We start from the raw sequence: 11169 nt of genomic DNA on the forward strand, positions 1-11169 counted from the left end.
TTCTAAGATAATCTTGTAATATGAAATTATTTAACAAGTGTTTGTATAGACTTCCCTTTGGAGTTATCATTATTCTACTGTAACATTGTTGCTTGAATATGTCAGTTATTCTTTCTCTAATTACATTGTAAACATTGTTATCAACATGTGCTAAGTTCCATATATAATTTAAACCCAGTTCGTTTAGTTCCTGTTTGACCTTCATTAACCAGTCATCTTCATACTAAACCATTCCCTCATATATAGCTCTTAATATACTCTTATTTGTGTTACGAAGCTTTATCCAATATTTAAAAATCCGTAATTTTCTTATAATTTGCATTGGGAATTGTTCTAATTCACTATAAACAAAATCATTACAAGTTCTTTTGTGTACCCCTAATATGTCTTTTACAGAACTGTATATGATTTTTTTCAATGTCTTGGCCAGGATGAAAACCCCACACTTCAGATCCGTAACTAAGAATACTATTAACATAGGTGTCAAACACAGATAGCATTGTTTCAATATTAAAATAATTATTATTACACACTTTCAGTACTGAAAATAAAACTTTTCGACCTTGTTCTGCTACTCTTCTGTGTACGACTAAATTTTCCATTATCAAAGAATAATATGCCTAGGTAATTAAATTCATCCACCACGTCTATATGGCAAACGTTATAAAACCATTTCTCATTTTCTCGCACTTTTCCTCCAATTTTAAACACCACAATCTTTGCTTAGTTGTATTTACAGTCAAATCCCATTTAAGAGTATAATCAGATAGTGAATCTGCATTTTTGCAGTCCCTCTGGCGTTTCAGCCAGCAGCACCATGTCATCAGCATACATTATTAAAAATATGTTTAGCATTTCTAGCTCAATACGGGGCTCGTAAATTATTTTTCACGAATCTACACCACCTCGTACATTCTCCATTACTACATGTGCATGGGCTTGAATTACCACTACACAAAGAAGTCTTCGATGTTAACAAGTTACGCATGTTTACAAACTACATGCTCTTCCCTGTCAACTTAGTCTAATAATTGCCACTGCAACCGGCCTCGGACATGGTTCGCAGCTCGGTACTGGCTCCCACGACTCAGTGGGTAGGTGTAAGACCACTACTCCTCTCTCTCTCTCTCTCTCTCTAATCAAACTAGCAATTAACCATCTGTCCTGGACAGACAGCCCAGATAGCTGAGGTGTGTACCCAGAACAGTGTGCTTGAACCTTGACTGGATATAAGCACGAAAATAAGTTGAAATGAAATGCCACTACAAAGCTGTCTACCAGAAGTCAAACAGCAGACTACGTGTGCTAGTCAATATGTCTACCAGAAGTCAAACAGCAGACTACGTGTGCTAGTCAATATGAGTAGTAGGGGGGCCTGTATGGCGACATGACCTACTTTCCCGTGATCGCGTGACCTTGGTAGGAAACAATGGCCTTTGTATAGGTGGGTGCAGGTGTATGGTCTCGGTAGGAAACAATGGCTTTTGTGTAGGAAACAATGACAATGGTCTTTGTGTAGGAAACAATGACACACTGGTATAGGTGGGTGCAGGTGTATGGTCTTGATAGGAAACAATGGCCTTTGTGTAGGAAACAATGGCCTTGGTGCAGGTGTGCGTCCTTGGACTGAGCTGGGGGTGCCTCCCTCGGGTATAAAAAGGGTGCTTTTGGCTTCATTGTCATTCGCTTGCCGAAAAGTCCACAGACAAGACCTACGCCTAGTTTGTTTTAGAGGTTAATGATATTCACATTTTTGTGGTTTGTTGTTTTTTTTATTTTGAAAGAAGAAGATGGCATCGGGACATTCATCAGTGTCCTGAACAGGGTGAAAAATCGCGATGCCAACTAGAAATTGGACAAAATGTATACGTTATGGCCCAACCATGGAAGCAAGAACTTTTGATACATATCCGGAAGTTCGACAGTGATAAGGGGGAAACATTCCCCACCAAACGAGGCATCGCTCTAAATCTAAAGCAGTGGATTGAACTGGGTGGATGTAAGAGCCAGATAGACGAAGCGATTTCAGCCTTGAAACAAGGGAAGGATGAAACATTGGTCAGACACCTGGGAGCCAATGTTCATGCTAGTATGGACAAGAACTTTGCTGGGGTGGACCTGCGTCAGTGGTGGTGGTGTGATGAAACAAAATCTGTGAAGCCTTTGAAGAAAGGAATATTCCTTTCTCTACAACAATGGAAGAAACTGAAAGACTGTTTCACAGTCATGTGTGATTTTGTACCAGAGCTGAACTCGATTGTGCCCTGCGCCATGCAAGACGACTATCAAAACCAGATGGGATTTCTTCAGTGCTCCTTCTGCAACCCCAACGGGTACCATCAATAGAATGAATCCAACTAAACTGACTTGTATATAAGGCTGTGTTTTCTCTCCCAAGGGTTGATTCGTGCTTGGAACTCGAAGAGAGCAGACGTGTTTGCTGATGATTTTGACATTTTTGTATCTTGTTGCACTCTATCTGGAACGAAGACGATGGCATCGGGATATTCGAGCAGTGTTAGCAGCTGCAGCAGCGACGAAGGCGACGTCTTGATCTGTAAATGTTCAGAAAGAGACACGATCAAAAGAGTGACTACCAAACCTGAAGAAAATGACAGATCAAACTGACGCTGCGCGTGAACACGGTGAAATTGTGGATGAAGACCCTATTGATATCTGTGAACCCGTCGAAATCGTGAACGAAGAACCCATGGATCAGACGGATGCTGCTCGAGGGTATAAAACGGATGCTGCTCCCTACGACGCCGATGACGAATGGGATGGCCTTTCAAGACATTACTTGTTCTGTTATCGACCCGAAATGAGAGGATTCTATACACGAATGCAAACATTTGGGTGGTGGCCCTTACAGTTACGCCAGAAACCGAGGGAGCTCGCCAAGGCCGGTTTCTTCTACACGGGAGACCATGATGCCGTTGTCTGTTACTACTGTGGACTACGCGCCTACCGATGGCAGAGAATGGACGATCCAGTGATGGAACATTACAGACTGTCCCCGAGATGTCCCTATGTGAATAACGTGTTCAGACATTAAACACGTATTGCATGGGTGTGATACTTTTCGTTTTGTAAAATAAACTCGTGAATAACACGTTTTGTTTGTTATTAATTTAAGGGTGACCCTGTGTGTGTGTGTATATGTGTGTGTGTGTGGACCTGTGACCCTGAGTATGGCCCTGAGTGGCCCTGAGTGTGGCCCTGTGTGAGGCCCTGAGTGTGGTCCCGAGAGTGGCCCTGAGCCGTGCACGAGCTATGCTTTGGGATGGGGGATGGGTCATACGTACCACACAAAATTTAATCTTTGTGTGCATGCGCGAAATTGTAGAGAGTATAAATAAAAGGGTAATGGGTAACATCGTCATTTGAGGTAGAACCTTCAGAGAAGTAACATGTCAGACCAGTACAAGTTGTACGTTCCAGACGTGGACAAGTGGACCCGTTTCTACAAGTTGCAAGCAGAAGGCAAACTTCAACCTCACTTCGAAATTCAAAGTAGTGGAAACAGTCAGATCATGTACAGTGTAGATCGATGTCTAGAACTCTACGACCCTACGTGGAAGAAAGAAAAAGAGGAACAGAAGAAGCCCCCAGCACCCAAAGTCGTCATGGTCTCCCCAACGCAGCAGCTGGTGGAGCAAGCCAAGGCCGAGCAGAAACGGAAACGAGAACAGAGTGGCGTGGAACAGAAACGACGAGAGCAGACTGGGCAAAAACGGCACAAGCATTTCTGAGAAGGCTATAAAAGGGGGCATGGCAGTTTCAACATCGCCGGTGTCGCATTTGCGAAAAAAAATATGTTTCGACCCACGACCTAACTCGGCACGTACGAAATAAACATGGACTCTTGGAATCTGAAAATAAGTCTTCCCAGCAGCAGCAGCAGCAGCAGCAGCAGCAGCAGCAGCAACAGCAGCAGCAGCAGCAGCAATAACAGCAGCAGCAGCAGCAGCAACAGCAGCAGCAGTAGTAGCCCCTAAGATTGTTACATCCGTTCACCATGATCGTGTCGGGACCCACGTCGTGTAGAAAGATACTTTTGTTGTACAAACTGCTAAGGGATGGTCAAATCCAGCCGCCTCCCCAGCGCATCATTTGGCTCTACAAACGATGGCAACCCCTCTATGATACGATCAAAATGGTTGCTCGGTTGAAATTTGTTCAAGGCATACCCGAGAATTTGGAAAAGGATCGTTATTTGGATTCGAGAGTCAGAAATCTCATCGTGTTGGACGACCTGATGTCTACAGCTGGAAAAGACCCTCGCATCACCGACCTGTTCACGGAAGGACGTCACCACAGAAACCTCTCTGTGATTGCCATCAATCAGAACTTGTATCACAGCAAGGACCCGACACAGAGAAGAAACTGTCATTACCTGGCACTGTTCAACAACCCCATCGACAAGCAGCAAGTCCTAAAATTGGCACAGCAGATGTATCCTGGAAATACTCGTCATTTCATGCAGCGGTTTGAGGAAGCTACCCAAAGGCCCTACGGACATCTCTTGGTGGACTTAAAACCGACCACGCCCGAACATTGGCGCCTTCGACCTAATGGTTTAGAGATGGGGCCGTCCGGATGGTATATAAGCACGAGCGTAACGGCGAATGTCTCAGAAGAGTTTCAACCACCGTCGGAGAAGGAGCTCTACGAGCAAATCATGCAAAGAAACGCATTCAAGAGAAAACTACCAGGCATACCCGCCTACGAAAGTGACGAAGAAGAAGAAGATGAGGTAGAGCCCTATCTGAAAAAGGTCAAGAGGATGCAGTCTTGCGATACGTGTGGTCTGGTCTTTAAAGACGGGAGTGACTTGCAGCGACACGTGAAAATGTGCAAGGGGGGAAATGAAGAGCCGTCGTCCGATCTGGAAAACGAAGGCGTACGTCTGATGATCGAGCGTGAATTCGACATCAATCGTGACTATTTCGAAAGCAAGAGGAAACGCTACGAAGAAAACAACATGTCCCAAGATGCCATCGAAAGAAACATGAAGACATTGCAATGGAAGTTATTTAAAGACACGTACTCTCGCTTTCTGACGTATATGCATTACTTTGACAAAGGTCCCAACACGAGAAAAATTCTACAGTTTGTGAATCCAGACAGAGATATCAGACCACAGATTCGTTCTAAATTAAATCAGTATCGTTCATGGATTGGCGAATATTTGGACGAACTAGACGATGACGATACCGATGATGATGATGATACGGATGATGAGCACGAAGATGAAGAAAAATTAACACGAAGAAAAATGAACACTCATATTATTCACATGTAGCCCTTAAGGCCTCTCGATGTAACCCAATGTGTGTCCATTGCATGTGTAGTTGTCTCTAGAGAGACCAGCGATTGTACTTTAGAAATAATAAATAAATAAAAACCAAACCATTGCGTTTGTTTTTTACTCTATGACTAGATTTGTGATTGGATATTTCTACCGCTACTTTATAGGAGCAAGAGTTGTGTGTACAGGACATTACATACCACTGCCTTTGATATACCAGACATAATGCACTGGTTGGCTATAGCCTATTTGGCCATCGATGGGGATCGATCCTAGATCGATCACTGTATTTACCCATTTGGTAATTAAAAAGTCCTGTACGAAGGCTAGTGCTCTAGAGAAATTTTCTGTTTTAAAATGCAGCTATTTCCCTTTGGTTAACACGTACTACTTGTTAAACCCACGGCGGCGCGCGTGTCGCCAACTTACACTAATGGATTAATGACGTGTGACATCTCTCTCTCTCTCCCTCCCTCCCTCCCCCACCCCTCTCTTTCTCTCTATCTCTCTCTCCCTCCCCCCCCTCTTTCTAGCCGTCTCTTTCTGTCTCCCTCCCCCCCCCCTCTTTCTAGCCGTCTCTTTCTGTCTATACAAAGTTTTAAAATGTACTTACCTTGATTTTATATATTGTATTATACTTTTCACCCACAGCTCCTTACACTGTGGTTTTACATGAATATATATAAATGGTTTTACATGAATATATATAAATAATATTTCCATATACTTACCATTTGTGACACCCAATAGCCGATATGTATTTTTGTGCTGGGGTGTCGTTAAACAAACATTCATTCATTCTGTCTATCTCCGTCTCTCCGTCTCTCTGTCTCTCTCTACCATTGCGTTTGCTTTTTTGTGTATTTTGCTTTTTTGTGTATTCTACTCTATAACTAGATTTGTGATTGAATATTTCTGCCGCTACTTTATAGTAGCAAGAGTTGTGTGTACAGGACAGCACATACCACGGCCTTTGATATACCAGACATAATACACTGGTTGTCTATAAAGGCTTGTACTCTTGGGAAATACTCGTGTTTGAAATGTAGTTAAAATAGCATAGGTTAGGTTGGAGCGTTGAGTTGCAGTCACGCGTTCTTTCTTCATATGAATGGGCTGTAGTGTTTCTCACACACACACACACACACACAGTTTGTATTTAATTATGAAATACTGGCCCCATAAGGGGTATGAAAAAGATCCCTTGCTACTCATGGAAAAAATGTAGCGGGTTTCCCCTCTAAAACTGTCAAAATTATGTTTTTCGTCCAATAACCGATGATTCATAAATCAATGTCCTCTAGTGATGTCGCTAAACACAAACTTTGACGGTCAGTGTGCATACCATAATAGATTTATTCGCTGCTTAAGACGGGCACGCGTCGGTATGTCTTTTGCAGTTCACCTGGTTTTATAAACGCGGAGAGGCGTAATAAAATGTCTTTGGATGAGGTCCGACAGTTGTAAAATGGCTATCAGTAAAGGTTTACAGACTGAATAGAAAGCCCTTGATCGTTCATTCTTTGTACTCCTCTATTATTAAACGAATGAATGAATGGCTGAATGACGGCAACAAAGAAAACGTCGACAATGTGCTAAAGAAATACAAATAATGAAAATCATCACACACGCATTTTGTCTGGCGAAATGAAAGCCTCACTTTAAACCAAATGTAACAGCACCAACAAACACGGTAGTCGTTCTTGATGGTTTATTCATAGGGTTCGAAGTTCAACATCATAAAAATAAAAGCCCTATAAATATATAAATATTAGTTACAGAAATATTAACATAATTACATTTTCAAAAGTTTAACATTTCATAGTACATAATCCTTATTTCACATATATAATATGTCATACATATTACATTAACACATACCAAAGAAAGAAGTGTTTTATTTAACGACGCACTCAACACATTTTATTTACGGTTATATGGCGTCAGACATATGGTTAAGGACCACACAGATTTTTTTTTGAGGAAACCCGCTGTCGCCACATAGGCTACTCTTTTACGACAGGCAGCAAGGGATCTTTTATTTGCGCTTCCCACAGGCAGGATAGCACAAACCATGGCCTTTGTTGAACCAGTTATGGATCACTGGTCGGTGCAAGTGGTTTACACCTACCCATTGAGCCTTGCGGAGCACTCACTCAGGGTTTGGAGTCGGTATCTGGATTAAAAATTCCATGCCTCGACTGGGATCCGAACCCAGTACCTACCAGCCTGTAGACCGATGGCCTGCCACGACGCCACCGAGGCCGGTAAACAACACATACCAATATACATTATATATATTAATATATACCAACACATGTATACATATATAATGGCATACACAATATAACATCCATGATAGAACATACATATATCCTTTATAGTAATCTTGGTGATAATGCTCTACCTACCAGGTATATGGACCTGGGTTTCCAACAAGTAAAACCGTCCATTCCGTCTATCAATATCCTTTCACCTGCATATAAAAATTACATATCTTAAAATAAAATATCAAAACCATACTACAATACGTTTAGTTACAAAACCATGGTAATTCAAACCACCGTAATTTAATGTCGTCTAAATGAAAACACATTTCTTAACAATACAAAGCCCCCAAAATGTTTATTAAAATGCATACAGGTAAACAATGAAAATAGGGTATAATATCCGCCCGGTCCCCTCCATTATTATTTTTAGTGAGGGTTGAGGGTTGAGGGTTGAGGGTTGAGGGTTGGGGTTGGGGTTGGGGTTGGGGTTGGGGTTAGGTATAATATCCGCCCGGTCCCCTCCATTATTATTTTTAGTGAGGGTTGAGGGTTGGGGGTTGGGGGTTGGGGGTTGGGGTTGGGGTTGGGGTTGGGGTTGGGGTTGGGGTTGGGGTTGGGGTTGGGGTTATGGCTGGGGTTAAGGCTAGGGTTGGGGTTAGGGTTGGAGTTAAGGTTAGGGTTAGGGTTAGGGTTAGGGTTAGGGGAAGGGGGGACCGGGCGGATATTTTTCCGAAAATAGCGCATACCATAAATAGTAATTATAACCATGTTTTATTTCATCGGTAAAGATAATCTACAGTAAACGTTAATACGTTCATACCAATACTAAATCTAAATATATTATACAAGAACTCCTACCATAAAATATAAAATTACTATTAAATCAAAACTCACTAACCTGACGACAACCCGATCCGACAACACCCAGAGATAAGTGACAACGTTTCCCCAACACACCGTCTATTTATGTAGTTACACGACGGACAAATCGTGCGGTGCAATAAGCTGCAGTGCTACGTGTTCGTGCAGTTAGTGTTATCTATGCTGTACGCTGTATATCGATTTTGTACCCGATAGTGCAATCAACAAATCGTATTTTCTAAATTTACATTATACTTTAGTTGCGGCCAACATTACTAAAACATTAAACATAAAACTATGTACATACATAACACTCCCCCATAATAAACCATCTACCACACAAACAGTCAGCAAACAGTTACAGTCCTCCCCCACGAGAAATATTATTTTGGGTTTCTAGAATAAAACACTCTGAAAAAACATCCACGTGTATGTCCACTGTGAATACACAAAACAACAACACAATAGACGTTATACAATGAATCCAAAACCAACATCAACGTCACTTACACCTGGCCTGTACATTAATATTATTATTGTTAATTGTTGTTGTTGTTAATGGTGATGTATGATTCTTTGCTTTTATTTGTTTGCTGACACCAGTTTGTTTGGTAATATGCAATAAATTGATTTCAATTCACCATGATCGCACACCTACACAGAGGCCATTGTCTCTTACCATGATCGCATACCTTTCCAAGGCCATTGTTTCCTACACAAAGGCCATTGTTTCCTATCAAGACCATACACCTGCACCCACCTATACAAAGGCCATTGTTTCCTATACAAAAGTCATTGTGTCATTGTTTCCTACACAAAGACCATTGTGTCATTGTTTCCTACACAAAGGCCATTGTTTCCTATACAAAAGCCATTGTGTCATTGTTTCCTACACAAAGACCATTGTGTCATTGTTTCCTACACAAAAGCCATTGTTTCCTACCAAGACCATACACCTGCACCCACCTATACAAAGGCCATTGTTGTCTACCAAGGTCAGACACCTGCACCCACCTATACAAAGGCCATTGTTTCCTACGAAGGTCACGTGATCACGGGAAAGTAGGTCATGGCGCCATACAGGGCCCCCTACTACTAATATGTCTACCATGAGTCAAACAGCAGACTACGTGTGCTAGTCAATATGTCTACCAGAAGTCAAACAGCAGACTACGTGTGCTAGTCAATATGTCTACCAGAAGTCAAACAGCAGACTACGTGTGCTAGTAAATATGTCTACCAGAAGTCAAACAGCAGACTACGTGTGCTAGTCAATATGTCTATCAGAAATCAAACAGCAGACTACGTGTGCTAGTCAATATGTCTACCAGAAGTCAAACAGCAGACTACGTGTGCTAGTAAATATGTCCGGATTGTCAACTGAATGGGAAGATAATTCTGAACTGTGGCCACAACAAACCAAATACTATGTAGTAGCATTACTCGTTATCGCCGATAACGGGGCCAGCGTTCATTCATGAGATACGTTTTCAAACAACTCGTAAAGTTAAATTGTATCTAAATGCCACTCAGTATTCTTTCTATATTATGTCAGAATTATCAAATGTATCTTGTAAAGTAGGGATGATATAATATAGTTGTCGGATGAGTATTTCTGTGGAAAAAGTATCAAATCAACTAGTGGATCCATTCAGCTGATTGGGTTTTTTTTCCCTCGTTCCAACAAGAGCACCACAACTGCTCCAAGGCCGTGGTATGTGCTTTCCTGCCTGTGATAAAGTGCATATAAAAGATCCCTTGCTGCTTATGGAAACATGTAGCGGGTTTCCTTTGATGACTACGCGTCAGAATTACCAAATGTTTAGTTTTTTTCCATCCAATAGCCGATGATTAATCAATGTGCTCTAGTGGTGTCGTTAATTAAACAAAACAAACTTCTTTTTTCTGTGGAATACGATAATATAATATTAAATTGTATGTTAGTCCAGTTTTTAATACTATTTTTAAAGTTGCGCTCTCCAGCAACTCTCTGGTGGTGGTGGTGGTGGTGGTGGTATGCGTGGTGGGGGGGGGGGGGGGGTGAAAAGAAATAGAGTACAGTGATATACGGTATGGTCTTCTCTAGGGAGACAAAAAGGGCACTTAAACATAAATGACACTTTTTCGGGGGGGTTTGGGGGTTGTTTTTTGGTTCGTTTTTTTTGTTTGTTTGTTGTTGTTTTTTTTAAGGGAAGGGGCTTCCACCCCCACCCCCTACCCCCCACCCCGCACCCCTCACTTGTTAGGTATGACCCCAGTGATCACTGTGTCGTCAAACAAATATTATTTTCTGTATTTTTTTTTTTCACCGACTATTTGTTGTTGTTGTCATTTCCAGCGTTCGTGGTGATTTATGCCGGCGATGAGTGTACCGTTCACAACACCTGCCGAACGGCGTTATTACGCGCACAAGTCGTCGAATCGGCGCATACTAAGTATATATGAGAGAATTAATAAGCACTGGTTCTTCCGATGGCTTCCGCTTTATAATCAAGTGGATCAGCGACTATTTGCCGTTCGTTAGTTAATGGTTTGATTGGCGGGAGTGAGTGGGCGCCGATAGGTGGACGGATGCCAGTCGTATCGACGCTTACTAAATATCGCATTTCGGGCATTGTATGCGGGGAATTTCCGCAATTTAGACCTCTCCGTAAAAACAGCTGATCGGCTATAAGACACTGGTTTTTGCGTTGATTCATTCGCTTGTAGAAAAGCTTGTTTACAAAA

This window comes from Gigantopelta aegis, chromosome 8 (assembly GCF_016097555.1).
Source record: "Gigantopelta aegis isolate Gae_Host chromosome 8, Gae_host_genome, whole genome shotgun sequence".
In the NCBI taxonomy this organism is placed as follows: Eukaryota; Metazoa; Mollusca; class Gastropoda; order Neomphalida; family Peltospiridae; genus Gigantopelta; species Gigantopelta aegis.